Below are 19,915 nucleotides of genomic sequence, written 5' to 3' on the forward strand. Positions count from 1 at the left end.
TCAGGCATATGGAAGTTCCCAGACTAAGGGCTGAATCAGAGCTACAGCTGACACAGCAATGGCAACACCGGCTCCTTAACCCACTGAGCCAGACCAGGGATTGAACCCGCATCCTCATGGATACTAGACAGATTCATTTCCGCTGGGCCACAACGGGAACTCTCATTTTAGATGCTTTTCATTAGAACAAGGTGAGGGCTGAGATCTCACAGCAGAGAGATGAAATGGCCATACCTTACTGGATTAAGGAATGAGGAAATACATTTTTTTTTCAAAGACAGTTGCATTTTATACTTAATCTCTACCCATGGGTCAAAGCAGCTACCAATGGAAGAGACAGAAAATGTAATTGTCCATCAACCCTTACTGTTACCACTGTTCATAAGTAATACTGTGACCCTCTTACCACCTCTAATGGTGTCATCAAACACAACATCACTCACTGCCTTCTCTGGTTCCTCCTTGTTCTCCAGAATTCTCTCAACTCTTAGGCATCTAGGATAATGGGAATGGGATTGTCTAGCATATTTGAAGAGGGCGAGGGCTGGATTCTTTTCTGGTTCTTTAAGGAAGAGCATAAGCTCAGAGAGAGAGAGACAACAGAACAAGAATTACATTGTGTTTTCATCGCAAGTGGGGATATCGATAGTTCACTTAACAGACATTAGTTGAGCACCTGTTAGATGTCAGATATTAAAACAAAATAATGTCCTAGAGCCACCAACCCCTGACCGTCCTCCTTCAGGAATCCCACCCCTCAATCACATTCATCCAACGCTCTTCCTTTGGGAATTTCAAAGAAGAGACCCCTGAATGGAATTCCAGAGACATCTGAGAGTTTGGGGCTCTTCTAGCAATACTTATGAAGGACCGACCAACACAAGGCATTTTGTGCCCTAGTTGCAGGTAAACTTCAGTTCCTTAGTAATTCCTACTTCTCCTCAGCTCCAAGATTAGGGCATATTATCTCCAAATGTAAGGAGAACCTTGATTTCCTTACATTTAGTTCCTTCTCTTGTTCTTCTCACAAGTACAAATAGTCAAGCCTATCACCACAGTGTTGAGTGGAGGTAGGGGCAGCAGTTATCAGCAATAAAGCCATGGTCTTTTGGCTAACTTTAAAGAGCTTGGCATGATGGCTCTTGACAGATAAAGGCAAGATGATGAATTGTTAAAACCTATGATAAGCCTTTTTGTGGAGCCCCTGAAGATGGCATGGTTCAGTTTTGCTTCAAATTTAGATTTTTTTCTCTTAGTATCAGTTTTTTAAATGTGTTCATGGGTCTCAAAAATGAGAGGCAGGTATTTCATTACCTTTTTTTTTTTTTTTTTTTTTGTCTTTTTGCCATTTCTTGGGCCGCTCCTACAGCATATGGAGGTCCCCAGGCTAGGGGTCGAATCAGAGCCAGAGCCGCTGGCCTACGCCAGAGCCACAGCAACTCGGGATCCGAGCCACGTCTGCGACCTACACCACAGTTCACAGCAACACCGGATCCTTAACCCACTGAGCAAGGCCAGGGATTGAGCCCACAACCTCATGGTTCCTAGTCGGATTCGTTAACCACTGCGCCACAACAGGAACTCCTCGTTACATTTTTAATAAAAACGTACGGTAATATAAGTTAATAAATATGTTAATACCGTGACCAGTTAGTGATCACCTTTCTTGGAAGTTACCTGCCCCATCCTCAGCTCTGCTTTTGTATGGGCTCCCTTCTTCTCCAGCCATGACAGTCACACTTCTAGATGGATGACCCTTCAGTCCTCCAAACTCCAGCTCTACATGTTCAGCTGCCTGCTGGGCAGCTCTATTTGGGGTAGAGGCTTGTCCTGCCTATACCCCAAACTTGCCGTAACCAAAAGGAAAGTCATTATCTTCTCCTGTAAATCTGATCCTCCTCTTATACTTCCATGCTGAAGTCAATGTCATCGATAGACATTGCATTGCCTGGGCTGATGTCACCTTAACCCCCACCCATTCAAGTACATGAGTCAGCCATCAAGTTGAATTGATTCTACCTTTGACGTCAATTTGGGGTCTAGTTCCTCCACCTTTTGTTTTTTTCAAGACCCCCTCACCTCTCTCCTCCATAACTGAATTATCCTCACCAGTGTTGAAACTAATCTCCATCTAATTACCCTTAGGCCAAAGTCAGTATTCTATAATATTTATCTCCTCTATTTTTCTGCTCAAAACCCGTTCATAGAATCAGAATATTTAAACTTCATAGCATAAGGAGTTCCCCGTTGTGGCTCAATGGGTTACAAACCCAACTGGTATCCATGAGGACGCAGGTTTGATCTCTGGCCTTGCTCAGTGGGTTAAGGATCCAGTGTTGCTGCAAGCTGTGGTATAGGTTGCAGAAGAGGCTCAGATCCTGTGTTACTGTGGCTATGGTGTTGGCTGGCAGCTGCAGCTCCAAGTCAACCCCTAGCCCAGGAAGTTATATGTGCCACAGGTGCGGCCTAAAAAAGCAAACAAACAAAAAAACCGACTTCTTAGCATAGCTGTCTCTTCTGGGAAGCCTTCCTAGACAGCCCTCCCTCCCAGCAGAGGATTAATACATCTTGGGTGGATTTGGCATTTAATGTGTTAATCGTCAACCACAGCTATTTGTGTGCCCATGTTTTCTTCACCTTGAAATTGGATAATTAGTCTTGCGCATTTTTGAATCCAAAATGGCTGGCAAAGAAACAGACAAAATCATTAAAAAACATATCAGAATCCCTTGACATCCACACACTGTCACCAACCTGACTTTCCACCAGTCTGTACACCTTTCATGTCCCTCTGTTCTAGTCACATAAGATGACTTAGTCAGGCTCTTTGGGGCCAACCCACAAAACTGAGTTTCAGGGTATGAATATGTAAAGCAATAAGAAACAAAGTATCCTATGGAAATCAAAGAATAGGAACAAAGTATCCTATGGAAATCAAAGAATAGAGACTGGAGCTGGAAAGTGTTCTGGGATCTAAGGCGGCTCCAGACCTCAGCATGAGTCTAACAGGTGCTCACTCTCACGTCCTGCAAGTGATGTTGCAGTTTCCTACTGGAGATCTATGGTTGGTCCCACCTGGCTTCCTCACCCTCTGCATAGCTTTTCCTGCTACATAGTTTCTGCTTCTTTATAGCTTCAACTCTTCCCAGTATGGCTTACATATGCATAAATGCCCTCTCTAAGGTTTCTCCTGGCATCCACCTCCTCTCAGGTTCACTTCTCAAACCTTACTGCCAGATCCTTTATTCCACCATGTAAGTTCCCAGGATGAAGAGCCTCATCAGTCCAGTTCTTTGCTGTTTATGCAGTGCTTTCTGGGCCAGAAAAGGACAGCTCTGGATCAGCGGGCTCCTTGCTGGTCCAACCAGCCTGGACAGTCGGGGCAGGATCTCATGACAAAACAACTGCCTAGATCTGCTCATCATTGTGAGTGGGGTGGTCACCCTTAAACTGAGGCTGGGGTTTGGTCATGCACGCTCTACTTATCCAAAATGCCCAACAGCATCATACCCCCCAAACAGTCTACCTACGCACTGACTCAATTAAATTATCCCCCCCCCCGGTAAGAAACATTCTCCCATTCATCTTCTTCCTTAAAACTTTATCCTTTATAAGATCTATGTCAATTACTCTTACCCCATGAAAACTTTCCCCGATCTCCTAATTGGTACCAAACTCTCCTTTTTCTGCAATCCCAAAACACTGAGTGCTTTTATTTTAGCATTTATCACACTCTGTCCTAGATGGTAAATGCTCGCATCTATTTTATTGTCCATCTGGATTGTAGATTTCTTGAAGGGCAGGCCCATTGCATTCATATTTTGTTTCCCACATTACACCTAAGACAGAGTTTTGAAAACAGTAATACTCAATAAAATGTGCCAAATTGAATTTTAAATGAGTATTAAATTCTAAGGACAATTTAGAGATGACAGCTGCCTTGCAATATAATCAGCTATTGTCCCTGAATCCCTTTCACTAAGTACAGATTGTCCCTAAAATAGATCCTATTTCTATTAGAGTGTGTGTTGCACTGCGGATTTGAAGTCCCTCTGCTTGCTCCAGGCCTCAGTCAATTCTTTGTCAAATCCCTCTGGCTACTTTTATCCTGAGACTTAGGTATAGAGGCCTCACTCTCTGAGCCTCAATTTCCATTGGAACAACCCACTGTTAAGATGCCCAGGGCCTGGAGATCAGGTCACAGCTAAAGCCTCAGAAGAGCTTCTTTTGCAGTCACGCTCCCTAAGATGCTCCTTCCTAAATTCCAAGTTTGAACGCATTTAGAATTCCAAAATCTCATGCATGTGATTTGCCACAGACACAAATATGAAAATCAAATGGACTCTTTTGCCCTTTTATGAAAACCTGAAAGGGGCTTCATTTAGTTCAAAGCTGATAATAAATAGTCCTGTTTCTTGTATGATGAGTAACATCCAGCACTTTGCATGACTAATTAAACAATCTGGAATTTGCTTTGAAGGCTAAGCCCATTCTTAATAATTTTAAATTACTGTCTAAGCTGAAAATAATACTCCCAATTGTTAAGAAATCTTAAAGGGCCTCAGCCATTAGACAGAGCTTTCATAAAACAGTTTAACCAGCTACCAGCTTCCCAGATCTAGAAATACCCGCCGTTCTTGATCCTTCTTAACTATCATCTAATTTGTGGGTTTCCTGGTCTTCGGCGTCCTATTTTTTTCTTGGGCCTCGCTTTCATTTTCTGTGACCCTTCAGGCAAAGCCTGAGTGGGAGCAGAGAGTGAAGGTGAAAAGTTAAACACAATTTTAAAACACACTGTGTTATGCTCATCTGTTTCATCACAGACGTTAACTCCTCCTTGGCCTTTTTTTGCTGAAAAAGTGTATTCCACATCACATTTCCTGCTGTGATCACACTGTTCTGATGGGCACATGATGTTCTCTGCCAACTGGGCCAAGGCCATGTTTCAGTAACTCTGCTCCCAAAGCAAAAATCAAGCTTTTTTTTTTTTTTTTTTTTTTTACATAAAATTGGGTGGGAAAGAAGTCTGAACCCAATGGCTCATCAAGAGGTATTAAGAACCTCAGGGACTCATTTTCCAGGTTGTTGTTGCCTTGGAAAACAGACCCATCCCTTTTTAAAAGACAAAGTCCAGTTGATAGAAAAGCAAAGTCGCAGCAGAAGCATTCAAGTTTAAGGTCAAATGCCTGGAGATTTCTACCTGAGGGTTACTTTCTGAGACCTACAACCTCAGTGCTTCTCAAATACTTTGGTCTCAAAGTATTTGCCTCACCTGCTTACACTTGATTAAATATCCTCAAGGGCTTTGGTTTACAGAATTTATTTCTATCAATCATTATTATATGAGAAATAAAAGAGGATTTAAAATGCTTATTTGTTAAATCACTGAATTATAATGAACCTGTTACATGTTAACATGCATAACACACATTTTCTTTAAAAATTAACTCTTCTATTTATTTGTAAAACAGAAACAAACTCACAGATTTGTAAACCAATCTTATGATTACCCTAGGTGAAACTGTTTCGGGGAGAGGAGATGAGAGAGGATGGGAATAATAGGTACACACGACGGTATAAAATAGATGACTAACAAGAACCTACCGTACAGCACAGGAAAATCTACTCGATAGTTTGTAATAACCTGGATGGGGAAAAAAGAATGGATATATTTATATGTCTGACGGATTCACTTTGCTGTACACCTGAACTAATACACCACTGTAAGTCAACTCTACTGCAATAAAATTAAATGAAAAAAATAAAAATATGACAATCAAATTTACCATGAAGAGCATCCTTGTTTTACCTTTTTTTTTTTTTTTTTTGCAAATCTATGTAGTATCTGGTTTCCTAGAAGACGGCTGGATCCTCATACCTGCTCTGCATTTAATCTGTTGTGATGAGTTATTTTGGTTAAAATAGCTGAAGAAAATCCAGCTTTCCACTGGAAGACAAAGGACCTAGCAAGTGTCCTGAAAGGCACACTTTGAGAACCACTGATTAATGATATGTCTAAAGCTATAATATACCTCTCATTGTATAACTCGAATCCAGGCTTTCTCACTCTTACTTTAGCAAAGGCTTCAGAAGAGACAGCCTTGAGTTTGAATGCTGTCTCCATCACTTCCAGCTACATGCTCCTGGATATGAAGCTTCATCTCATCTAATAGTAGGTTGGTTGGATTTCAGAATGCCTGACTTATGGAGTTCCCTTTTGGTACAGTGTGTTAAGGATCTAGCTTTGTCACTGGAGCAGCTTGCATCACTACTGTGGCCCAGGTTCCATCCCTGGCCCAGGACTCCCCCCCCCACACACACATATACACAAAAACACCAGACTTATAATTGACATACTAGTAAGTATCATAGTTAGTGAAGTAATCAAAGACAAATGCAATACATCACTTATCTGTGGAAAAAGAGATACACTAGAACTTATTTCCAGAACAGAAACAGACTCACAGACATTAAAAAAAAAAAAAGTCTTATGGTTACCAGAGGGGTAAGAGGGAGGGAGGGATAAATTAAGAGTTTTGGATTAGCAGATAATATAGATAAACATCAAGGACCTGCTGTATCACACACACAGGGAACCATATTCAGTATATTACAATAACCTATAATGGAAAGAATCTGAAAAAATATATATCTGGTCTGCTGTCCTGCACTCTTCAACTGTGTAAGCCAGTAAATTACCTTTATGCATAAGCTGATTGGGGTCTGGTTTCCTGACATTCACAACCAAAAGATTCCTGGAGTTTGCTTGTGGCACAGCAGGTTACAGATCCAGCCTTTCCAGCACTGTCACTGCTGTGAGTTCAGTTACTGGCACAGGAACTTCCATAGGCCCTGGGTGTAGCTGAAAAAAGAAAAAAAAAAAAAAAAAAAAAAAAAAAACCTAAAAACTTAACCAAAAGATTCTTCCCACCCAAGTCCCTCTTAAATACAGTGGTGACTGATTTGTACAACCATTAATGCCCCCAAGCACTGAAATACTGTCTTGAAAATCTTAATATTTGACTTTAGCTTGGGTGGTTTGTTTAAGGACAAGCTGAGAAAAAAAATGTTTGTTCAGCACATCTTTGTGCAAAACCTACTGCCTTTATTTCCATGTTGGTCTTGCTTATTGTTATCCTATATCCCAGGCATGGAGCCTGCTGATTTTGCAGACTTAATGCATATGTGGATAGACTTTGTCTCCTTTCCAATTTTCTAGCAAATCCCCTAAGAATTTCTTTTTCAAATGACTGGAATTTCTTGAGCGAAATTTGTTCTTTCAGCCTCACTGTAAGCAGGGATGCACCTTTAGAAAATGCTAAGGCACAGAAAGTATTTTTGAAACTTGTAATCTACCAAGAGAAAATATCCTACCACATTTCGGCTCAGTCAGTCCCATGGGGCCAGGATTGCCACTTTACATTTCCAGCAGAAACTATTCTGCGTGGTCCTCACCTTTCAGCGCGGTCCCCAAAAATAAAGCTTCTTATGAGCTCCTGACTGCAGTGAGCAGCCTCCTGGCTTTAATGCAAGCCTGGTCTTCAGAAAGGGGAATCCAGTTAGCCGTGGTAATACACAACTGAGCCACGAAGATCAATCACAACCGAACTGGATCTTGCATCTGAATTATCCAACTTGGCAAAATCACCGCAAAGCACTGCAAAGCAAAGCACGCTCACCAGGTAATTGTTTCCTGTTTCCTTTTGTGCTTTCGTTCTTTGGCGTCCCCGCACCACAAGGAAGCCCATACTCTCTCTCCATCTGTGTCACACCACCCTCCTGCCCACTACCGCCAGGTCCAGCTTTACCATCCCTGAAGTTTCTATCACGCGGGATTCCTCTTTCAGAACACCAAATGTAAAATAAAACTTCAGCAGTGGTTTGTGCAAGTGAGGAGCCTTGATGCTTAAGCTTCATTAGCTTCATGGCAATTCCTCTGCCCCCATTGAACTAGAGGCGAGATCTCAAGGCATATAGTATCCTGCACTGCAGGTAAATTTTTTTTTTGTGGGGGAGGTGGGTGCACACCCCTGGCAGAAGTTCCCAGGCCAGGAATCAAACTGACGACAGAGCAGTGACAACCCAGGATCTTTAACCATGAGGCCACCAGGGAACTCCAGTAAATGCCTTCTGATTGCCAACAGGGCTCTTTCTACATTCTTATGCATTGCTTTGTGTTTTAGCTTGGCTTTTTCGTGGAAGATTCGGCTACTCTTAGAAACCCACAATCCTCAAAACCTGCAGCAAAACTCAAGAGAATTCTAGAATATTCTAGTAGTGACTAGATCATCAAATTCTCTTGTTTCCTGGACAAAGAATTAGAGGTTAAAAACCAGCCAAAGACCCCTTCATAGGAAAGTAGCCCTGGAACTCAGGACTTTGGACCGCAGAGCCCACCCACTCACTTTCACATCTTCTTTCTCAAGTCCTAGCTCTGTCGTCCAATAATTACCACGAGAAAGTAACTCTTTCTTACACATCTTGAGGAAATGGTTTCCTCAGATCTCCCCTTGAGGGAGAAATAAGAGTATTTACAAGTATTGTACCCAGTTTGAAGCTCAGCTTAGTCATTCGCTGGCTAGCAAACCTTAAGGTCAGTTAGTTGCTTAATCACACCGACCTTTCCTTGTTTTCATCTGTGAAATAAAAATGACACACCTGCTGGGCCACGTTGCAGTGAACTACTCCCTGTCGTACTTCCAGTGCAAAATGCAGACCCCGTAAACGGATCTGCTTCAGCTTCTTCCCAAGTTCCTCCTGAAGAAAATCACAGAGGTACAAAAAAGAACTCCCTGAAAAGTGGGGTAAATAAGATGACAGCACCAAGGAGTGATTTCAACAACGTCCTGAAGCGTGGAGAAAAGGATTAAGACACAGTTTGCCCAGAGAGCACTCTGGGTTCAGAGGGAACAGATTCCATCCAGGTGAGAGTGAGAAGTCAGAGATAATAGGCTATCTCTAAACGGCATACACAGCAGCCCAAATTCTCATCCTCCCTCCTCTTCCCACCCTCAAATTTAGACAGTAGGTTGTCCTTATGGTGAAATATAAGCGATATTTCTGCAAAGCCTGCAGAAATTATCTGAGAAGAGCTGACACTTCCACAATGGGGATTGGCTGGCTCCTCTAAACAAGGCCCTTCCTATGTCAATTTCCCAATGGAAAGTGTGCACATGTGCACATGCACACACACACACACACACACACACGGAGGAAATCCAAACCAACTACCCAAGGCTTCTTTCTCAAAGAAAAACTGCAATCAAGGATCACCAGGTCAAGAAAGAGTACACAACAGCACAAAAGAAAAAGACCCAAAATAGCTAGGCAAAATAATTCGGAGGAAACAGAAAATTCCAAAAACAGAAAAAATACCTTTAAAAATCTGATTACGATAAAGAGAGATCAAAGAAGCTAGTACACCTAGACAATAATGATAAGAAACAGTAAAAAAAAAGAAACATCAGAGAGAAAAGAAATCAGTTTGGAGGGGTTTATATAATTGCTAAGTACAATTGCTTGAATTAAAAAGAGACTGAAGTTTTCCAAAATAAAGTTGAACAACTCAGGCAGAATGTACATGATAAAACAAATAAGATAAGAGACTGGAAAAGCAATCCAGAAGATCTAACATCTAAGGGAAGTCTCAAAATACTACCAGCAGGAGAATGGAAACCAGGAATATTCTACCCGATTACATCAGGGAGAAGAGGAAAGAACGGAAATGAAGAAGCTGTCATGGTGCCATTGAACTCTTAGATACCATTTGCGTTGACACCTTGTACATGTATCACTTTAAGGTTAGAACCCAGTGCATCCTTAGGAAGTGAAAGATCTTGGGTTACTTGTACATTTCCACTCTGGGTGTGTTTGGGACCATGCTGGTCCTCGTAAGGCATTCCCATTCCCATAATCTTCGTCAGCCTCAAGCCTCCCCCAGATAATCAGACATGATTTCTATGTGACAGCAATTTCAAGTCTTGCCCTTCAGTTTCAGTCTCTCTTTCATAATTAAATTGTCATCTTCTACCCCTCACATAGAAATTCTGGAGTCACCTGTGCTCTGGTCGCTCCTTGATCCAGTTGTTTAAAGGGTATTAGTCTATATGTCCCTCCAGTCAAGCTCATCCATCTAAAACAATGTATCTAACCTCTGTTCAACTTCCCTCCATCCACCCAGAGCCAGTAGGCAAATCTTCCTTAATAACAAGTCAGCTACATCTATCAAGGGCTTAATTATAACAATAGCTACCTCTGTTAAGGGCTGTTTTTATTCTAGACACTTTCCATGTGTTTGTTCTAATCACTACAGCCCTGCAGATAGATATTATTATCCCCAATTTAAAAACAATAAAACTGAGGCATAGGGGACTTAAATAATTGGCCCCAAGAGGAAGAAGGAAATAGAGGGGCAAGAATTTTTGTTCAGGGTTATCTGTCTTCAAAACCTCCATTTTTTTTTTACACCCACCATAGCTCTGCTCTCATAACTTACAGTTTTATTATATTTTGTAAATATATTTATATATTATCCAAGTCTTATTGTTTTGATGACCCTAGAATATGTTATTATTCCCATTTTACAGGTGAGAACACTGAGACCCTTGTAAGTTAATAAATCGCCCTTCATCACATGATGCATTCCGTGTTCCCTGACACTTCATACGCCAGTACCTATTTTTTAATCCCTCTTTTCTGTTTAATTTTTATCATTCAACAAACACTGGACCCTGATGAAAAATAAAATGTCACTACACTATTTGTTTATTTCTGTTCCCAGTTGTTGAGGGGCAAACTCTTTGTTCTATCACTGACCATCCATCCTTTTTTTTTTTTTTTTTTCTATTACAGTATAGTTGATTTACAGTGTTATGTCAATTTCTGCTGTATGGCATAGTGATCCAGTTATACATACCTCATCCAGCCTTAATCTGGCCATAGCCCACACTCTTCACCCCTGCCAGGTGTGTCTCCCAGCCATGCACACACTTGCAGTGCTCGTCCTCCAACTTTAATACTCTGCCGACAATCTACTCCTTCCTGAAACACCATATTTCTTCTCTGTAGCTGCCCAAGTGGCCCCCATTATTTCAATGGCCATCTTCAATTTACCCTGAGCATTCTTCTCTCCTGTCCGCCGTGGACCAAAATTTTATGTTGACTCTCCTGTAGAGTCAACATTGTCATATTCAACTGGACACGCCTCTATGTTCTCTGATCCCGTGTGAAGGCTTTATGTCTTCACACCTCTATAAATGCTCTGAAGTCAAGGAGGGAAACACGTTACTTTTTATCCCTTCCCCACACCTATCTCTTTGGACTTCGAAGGTACACATTTCCTAGTAAATACTCAGCAAATACTCGAAGAACTGAATTTATAGCTTTGGAGCTGTTTGTCCCCAAGTCAAACATCTCTCTTCCCCTGTTGTTCACCGTTTCTTGGAAAAGTGCCAGGTCCTCGTGACTTTTCTCTGAGTCACTTGCTTCTCTCCCCCCACATTTTCCAGGCTTATTTTTTCCACTGACCTGATGTTCTGATGTGCCCCATGCATATTCCTCATTTGTCTTTACTTTCTGCTCTTTCACAAAGCGGAATGTGAAGTGATCCATGCTTTCATTGGCACAGTTCAGTCTTGGGGTTTTATTCCCCCCGAACTAAACCATTCATGTGGAGGAAGCTTTTGATCCAGGATTCAGATATGCAGTCACGTTTTACATAACCAGAAACCATGCTAGGTGGTTATGTAAACTCTGGTTTTTGACTTGAATAGCCAGACAAGAGCCTTTACAATTTAGGTTAAAGCATGTTGTCAGCTCCCATTCACTGCTGATGGTTTAAATGTCAAAGTTATCCCACAATAGCACCGTCAAAGAGACTCATCAGTGTGTCAGGGAAGAAGATTTGAGGATGCAAAAAAATATATATTTTCTAGACCATTTTGGGGGTAATGTGTTATTGTTATCATATAAAATGCTTAAGAAGAGATCAGGTTTGCTTAAAGAGTCTAGTGAACAATTGCTAGAAAGGCGATGACATAGACAAAGCAGCCAATTACATAGTATGGCACAGAGTTAACACTCAGTGAAAGTGTCTTGGGGTTTGAATTAAAATGTCCAGGTGAGTGGCCAAGTCTTCAAATGCCGATAAAGCTTTTTTTTTTTTTTTTTTTTTTTTTTTTTTGTCGTTTAGATGAACTTTCGCTTTGACAAGGACTGTGTTCTATACACGCTTTTGCTATGAGTTAGCAGAGAAAACTCTGAACATTTCTGGAAGGGAATTGACAGCCCAAAGGAGAAGCACAGAGACAACAAGTGGGGAAACTGAGGTACCAAAACACTAATGGAATCCACACAAGATGCCAGCGGACACTTGGCACTTCAAACCTAAATTTCCTGTCTTATTGTCTGCCTTGTTCAGCTTGTCCTGTCCCCAGGACTTCGCAGTTCAAGTCTTCTTTTGGCTTCTCTAAAAAATTCCACACGCAGGTAGCCAGACTTGGCCTCTTGTGTTAGAATATGACATCTTCATGCTACGATTCCTACACATCTTGTGTGAAACTGGCAGGATGGAAGCTACGTTAAGACATGTTAAGTAATTGAAGTGAACTTCCATACTAGTTGTTTTGAAATGTCCACTGTAAGCTTGTAAGTGTCTTCGAGGGATGAATTCAGAATATTACTTTAAAGAAGTTTGATGGGCAACGGAGTCACTGGTTCAGCAACAACTGACAGTGTCAAGACCCCCGCCCCCTGGGGTAAACAGTACTCCTTAAAAAGAGACTTGAAGTGACTCGAAGTGACTTGAAGGCTCCTCCCTGGCGGACCCAGGACTCTTCATTGGAGGACCCAGGGCCGCACTGCTGAGAGCTGTTCCGGATGTATGCTGCCAGAAGCTGATTCAGAGCAGAAGGCAACTTCCCACTCAACACTTGTCAGGAGATCTATTGCAGACTTCAGGCCACTGCTCCTGCTGAGATGCCTTTTTCCTGGAATTACTGGAGTGAAACAGCTGGAACACCTGGCCCATGTATTTTCCATAGGACCGTATAAGCCTCACATGTGACATTTTGAGGCCTGAGGCTTATCTGTGTGGTCAAGCCACCGCGAAGGAAAGATGCCAGGTGGTTTCTGTTCCAATCCGGCAAGGCACAGGTCACTGTGGCCTCAGCCAGGGACTCCCCACCCTGGGGACCATGTTTGCCTAATGATTAGTGAGAGGAACCTGTGCTTTTTGTATTTTTTGACTGGGACATTTTAAGACATAGGCTGCCAACCTGTAGGTTCTGCCTGGAACTTCGAGGACTCTTGCAGTCTAATTAGTAAAGGGAGCTGACTGGGACTTCCCAGTCAGTGAGCTTGGTCAGTAGAAGTTACCTTGCAAAATAGACAAGTGCCATTCTCTATAGGAATCATTGAAAAACCTTTTAAGGCTAACGATGGAGAATTATGTCAAAAATAGTTTCCTCTGAAGTTGTTCAATGTATTTATTTATTTATTTTGCCTTTTCTCTCTCTCTCTCTCTCTTTTTTTTAATGGGCCACACTTGCGGCATATGGAAGATCCCAGGCTAGGGGGCAAATCGGAGCTGTAGCTGCCGACCTACAGCACAGCCACGGCAACTTGGGATCCAAGCTGCACCTGTGACCTACACCACAGCTCAGGGCAACGCCAGATCCTTAACCTACTTTGGGAGGCCAGGGATCGAACCCGCAACCTCATGGATCCTAGTCGGGTTCATTTCCACTGCCACAATGGGAACTCCTGAAGTTGTTCAATTTAAAAGCAATGGCGATATATGCAAAGCCCAAGCTGAATAGCTGTATTAATACAGTATTTGAACTTCCTTACATGTGACCAAAAATAGTAATAAGTCTACAAGGGATCAAGCATTCAGAGCTGCTATGTCAAAAAGATGGTTAAGGGCGCAGTGGTTAACGAACCCAACTAGTAACCATGAGGGTGCAGGTTCAATCCCTGGCCTCGCTCAGTGGGTTAGGGATCTGGCATTGCCCTGAGCTGTGGTATAGGTCAAAGACACGGCTCAGAGCCCAAGTTGCCGTGGCTGTGGCGTAGGCTGGCAGCTGCAGCTCTGATTCTACCCCTAGCCTGGCACCCTCCATATGCTGTGGGTGCAGCCCTAAAAAGACAAAAGACAAAAAAAAAAAAGTTGGTTAATATTTCTACCCCATAAAGAGTTTTTACAAGTCAGTAAGAAATACACTAAGGTTAAGTGTACAAATAATCTTACACAACTATTTACCAATTTTAAGAATAAACATATCAATCTGACAAACTATTAAAGAAATTTAAATTAAAACATAAATCATTTCACATCACGCAGCTACTTTTTAATAACAATACTCAGTGAATTTGCTAAAGCTATCAACGCCATGTATTTCTGGCATGAAAATGTCTTATAACAGCTTTGGAAAGAATTTCAGCAGAAATTATCAAGGGCCCTCATATAATTATTTCATTTCTGAGAATCTATCCCAAGGACATAACTTACAGTGGGAGGGGGGACTAGATGCATAAGTGTTTACCATGTTGCTCTTTGAGGACGGGGCAGACTGTATAGCTTAAAATATTTTTCTGATTATAAACAAAATTAAGAATAGTTAACACCTTTTAGTACCTGCTTTTTTCCTGAAATTGTCCTAAACATTTATGTGACTATTTCATGTGTCCTGGTAAAAATCTATTGGATGTACTATTATAAAAATCTACTGGACGTACTAGCAGTATCTCACTTTACGGATGAGGAAGCCAAGGCACAGAGAGTTGCGACAACTTGCTCAAGGTTGACCAGTACACAGTGGGGCCAGAACTAGCACCAGGAAGCCGTTTCCCAGTTAGTAACCTACACTCTCTCTTACTGCCCAATAGTCTCATTGTAAAGAACTTGGGAAACATAGGTAGACAAAATTTGAAATCATTTAAAGCCACCCATAATTATCAAAGAAAACCAATATTTCCTTTCAGTCATTTTGCTTTGCATATATGAAATCCTATTATATAACTGTCTCATGGTACATTTATTCAATATTACAGTGTGAGAATTTTTCCATTCTCTTCCACGAGTTACACAAATTACGTTCCGCCTGATGTTATAGCATTTAGATGTATGTGGCCGTCGAGTCTGCCTCTGCTTTTAATTACTTTTTTCATTAACACATTAAACATCTTTATACATAAATTTCTGTCTGAGCTTCTGTTTTCTGGGAACAGAACTTTCTGGTTTGCAGAACTCATATCTTTATATATATATAAAGTTACTTTATATATATATGTAAAGTTTTATATATATATATACAGTTTTACACTTTTGACATACATTTTCAGTGTTTTCTAGAAAATGCTTTATCAATTTATTTTCTTGTCAAGGATATCCGACAACCCTCTTAGTACTACAATCCACCAATATCATTTTATGAAACTTTTTCTAATTCCATAGGGTAAAAAATGACATCTTGTTGCCATTTTTACTTGTCAGTTTTTGTTCATTAATAGATATGAACATTTACCATTTACCTAGGGCCACATATTTCTTCCTTTGTGCAATTGCTCATTCATGTCCTTCACTAATTTTTTAAATTAGTGTTTCACTTTCAATTATTTGAGCTCTTTACATATGAAGGATAGTATTCCATTTACTCTCCCATTACCTACATTTTTAAAGCTTGGGTTTGGAGTTCCCATCGTGGCGCAGTGGAAACGAATCTGACTAGGAACCATGAGGTTGCAGGTTCAATCCCTGGTGTTGCTCAGTGGGTTAAGGATCCAGCATTGCACGTGAGCTATGGTATAGGTTGCAGACACAGCTTGGACCCCACGTTGCTGTGGCTCTGGTGTAGCCCGACAGCTGCAGCTCCAATTAGATCCCTAGCCTGGGAACCTCCAAATGCCGAGGGTGCGGCCCTAAAGGAACAAAAAATAAAAATTAAAAAAATTTAAAAATAAAGCTTAGGTTTATTTTATCTAAGTATGATTTATAAACATAAAAAATTGGAAATATACTGCTTATAAGAAGAAAATATTAAATACACTATGTTACATTTCTCTGATGGGATATCATTCATTGAAGAAAATGTTTCTAAAAAGTTTTCAATAATATGGAAAAGGTTTATTTCATAGTGCTACAAGAAAAGACAATACAAGATTGGATTTTCAGTATCGTGATAATTGAAAACAATATAAAAGTATAATAATATAAGATATAATTTGAATTTGGAAGAAAATAAACTGTTGCCAGTGATGATTTTTTAGTATCGAGGCTCTGGTCGATTTTTTTTTTCTTTTTTGGTGGGGGGGTAATATTTCCCACGTTTTCAATGATTAGAGTTTACTATATTTTACAAGAAAACAATCAATAAACTTAAAGAAGGGAGAAGAGAAACGCTGCTCAAAAAGAACAACAACAAAGAAAAGGAAAATTAAAAACTAATCTTCCAGAGCATCTCCTACTGGAATGAGCTGGACAAGAGCATCTCTAGGAAGGTGCCTCTCAAACTTGACTCTTACAGCAGGAAGTAGCAAGTCTCCAGCACAAGCAAGTTCTGGGGTTGAAGGCAGGAACCCAAGGCAGTCATCTTTCCCTGGTCTCTTCTGGTCCTGACAAGCTGGACCTCATATTCTTACAGATGAGATGATCCCAGAGCACAAGGATGGAGTTGCAGTCCAGGACTCAAGGACTCTCAACCAGTCCTCAGTTAAGGGATATTGACCAGCCACACAGAAAACAAAGTTTTGAGCCTCCCCTCCTGGGTCTGGAGGGTGTGGTTGAACTGCTTGCTGATCCACGCGGAACCACACCTTCACCGGCTGTTGTCCACCCAGTCGCAAAAAGGAGAGAAAATCAAGGCAGACTGGTTAACTGGCTGCACCCAGAGGGCCACCTACATCCCTTCAGCTTCGTTTTCTGATTTTTTAGGTGATGTTTTCCTTTATTATGGTGTTATAGTCTTTGTGACCAGAGTACTATACACCTTTTCGGTTCATCCTTTTATTATTATTATTATTATTTACTATTGAAATCAAAGCAAGTCTCCCCAAATCATGATGTTTCTCAGAGGCGCAAAAATTAAGGACAAGAATTTGAATGTTTGCATTTCAGGTGATGGTCCCAGATCGCAGCTCTGGCTTCACATTGCAATCACCCCAGGAACGTTCCAAACCACTGCTGCACCCCGGCGTTAAAAGCACCCCTAATTGCAGCCAAGATTGAGACTCTCTAGGTAAGAGCAATGTTAAAGCAATTCAGCTGAAGATAGCTAGGACTCTCATGAAAATTTTAAGGAACAGACTTGATGACTCTTACGGATGGAAGAAATATTTGCAATTGCATAATTCTATTCACTTACAGAAGAGGAAACAGGGGTGAGCACGTAAGAGGTGGACAGGGGCTCTACAGTGTGCCCAAGGCCACACAGCCAGCAAAGGCCAGAGCTGGGTCCCAGGTACCAGCTCTCCGGGGCTGGTCCAGCACCCTCTCCACCACTCCAGGCTGCATCTCTATTGAGAACCATCTTTCCTATTTTTCAAGGCAGTAAAGAGAGGGTTAAAATATCTTACCCAAATGTCCCTTCACGAATACAGGATCAGGTATAGACAGATGGAGTGATATAATGGAGCCTAAAGCTACAAGCCACAGCCCTAACATCCTTGCTATTAATAGAATACTGTTTACACTGGAGTGAAAGAGCTTTTTAATGGAATTGGTGGTATGTGCAGAATAGTGTTCAATCAGTGGAAGATTGAGAAAATATTAGGGGGAAATTTGCTGCTGCTCTCATTATTAATTTGTAATGGGTCTTTAATACCGCAACAAAGGAAAACATCTTTGACTACCTGTTAAGCCCATAGAAATAATGAGAGAAAATTAGTGTACTAAACAGCATTTTAGAGACAATTACTAGAGATGGACTTGGTAGCGAAAATTCTATCAGACACCAACTCAGACAAAAACTCTAAGAAAGCAGATGGCCTAATGTCAAAAGTATTAGACAAAAAGGAAAGTTATAATGATATATAAAGTAATGGAATACAATCAGTGTAGTGATTTAAAGTTTAATTTGGTAATTTATTTACAATTTTATAAACCGAGAAGGAAAAAGAATCCATACACTGCATGAGAAGAAACAAAGATGGAGAAATTGGTGATTTAGATGCATATTTACATGGGAAAATGTTGCAGATCCTCTGGAATGACAAAATGTCTGTTGAAAGAAACATAAAAGGAAGATGATGGGAAATTTAATAAACCCAAGTTATGGAATGTGTTTCTTTCCACAGCACAATTTGGCTGTGATTATATCCACTAGATAAAGAGAGATAAAGAAATGCAATAGAAAAAGAAGAAAAATTTAACCATCTTGCTGAAAAATATGTTGTCAACAAGCTATACCCGCCCCGCTTAAACGGTTGTCCTCCTTTGCATACTTTCATATTTAGTTAACATAAAAGACCAGATGCCATAAAGCAAACAAGCAGATATAATTAGAGTGGGAACTGGACTCGGAGGTGGGTGGGCAGGAAAGTGGGGTTTGGGTGCCTTCACCTTTCTGTGCCTAACCCTATAGTTAAGCGACAATTTTCCGAGAACAAAACTCTGGTTCTGCAGCTGGAGACAAGTTGAGCAGGTTTCTGAATCAAACAGGGATCACGGAAATGCCAACCTCTCCGCAGTCAACTATTAGGAAAATAGTGTAGATGACAGATCTGGAAGGCCCCCTGAAAGCCTGGTTGAAATATTTCGTTGCAAAAGAACACCCACCGAAAAATACACCTGGGGGAAACTGAACTCTGGTCATTCCCCCCCACGGCCGGGGGGCGCAGACGTCAGCCAGGATCCTGATGGAACCGAGGGCGCGCGCTGATTGGCCGGTGGGGTCTTCCTCCCCCGCCAGGGCTGCAGCCAAACGGAGCCTTCCCACAGCTGTTTGGACCAGCTTGTGGCACATTGTTGTGTCTGTTAAATATAATTAAGAACTGCTCGCTCTAGGGGAAGTGAAGGATTTGATTAAGGGGGAGTATTTCTTCTTCCTTTCTTCTTTCTTGTTTTTGTTCAGCCTTATCCAAATTTTTTAAACTGTTTTTTAACTCATGGCACATTCTGGGACAATTTTCGCTTTTTCTTGTATGCACCCAAACGCCAAAGGCACATGTGGATGGCGTGTGAGGAGTGTGTGTGTGTGTGTGTGTGTGTGTGTGTGTGCGTGCGCGCGCGTGCGCATGGGTGTGTTGCGATGGAATAAAGGAGGATTGTTGAGGGGAAGCCTTAACCAGATTGATTTCTTTTGGACCCCCCCCAAAACAGAAAGAACCCCTAAAACGGAGACTGATGGAAGCAGCTTATGAAGACTAGAGGCCAGGCAGCGGTTGCTCAGGCTCGGAGCGGCATTTGCACTTGGAAGCTATAATTTCTTTGTTAACAAGTCACCCCTCCCAGGTCTCTGTGGCTTCTGATGTGTCACTCTTCTGCATCACTGTGGAAGGGCCTCGGAGGGTGGGCTGGGGAAGAAGGATCCATGACACCAGCCATCAATCTTTTACAAACCACAGGTTCTAAAAGAGCATGGGATTTATGAGCAAACCAGTCTGGAGAGCCCCCGCCTGCGAGGGCAAGGACCGAGGGGTGGGGGCGACTGTGACTATTGTCAGACCCGAAGAGCGAGGAGGCCAAAGGACATGACAAAATACATCTGCCTTGCAGACTAGTCATTTTGATTGCTGTCTAACATGATTTCAGGAGCCTCTTTCTGCTTTTTATGTCCCTTCGAAAGAATTAATGGCATGCCAATAAATGTGACAGACACTTGGAGTATGCGTTATAGTTAGCAAATATCCCAGGAAGGACATATTTGTATTTACTCAATTCATGGTGTGGGTGAGTGTGTGTTTGATGGATTTACTTTGT

Source organism: Sus scrofa, chromosome 7, assembly GCF_000003025.6.
Source record: "Sus scrofa isolate TJ Tabasco breed Duroc chromosome 7, Sscrofa11.1, whole genome shotgun sequence".
Lineage (NCBI taxonomy): Eukaryota > Metazoa > Chordata > Mammalia > Artiodactyla > Suidae > Sus > Sus scrofa.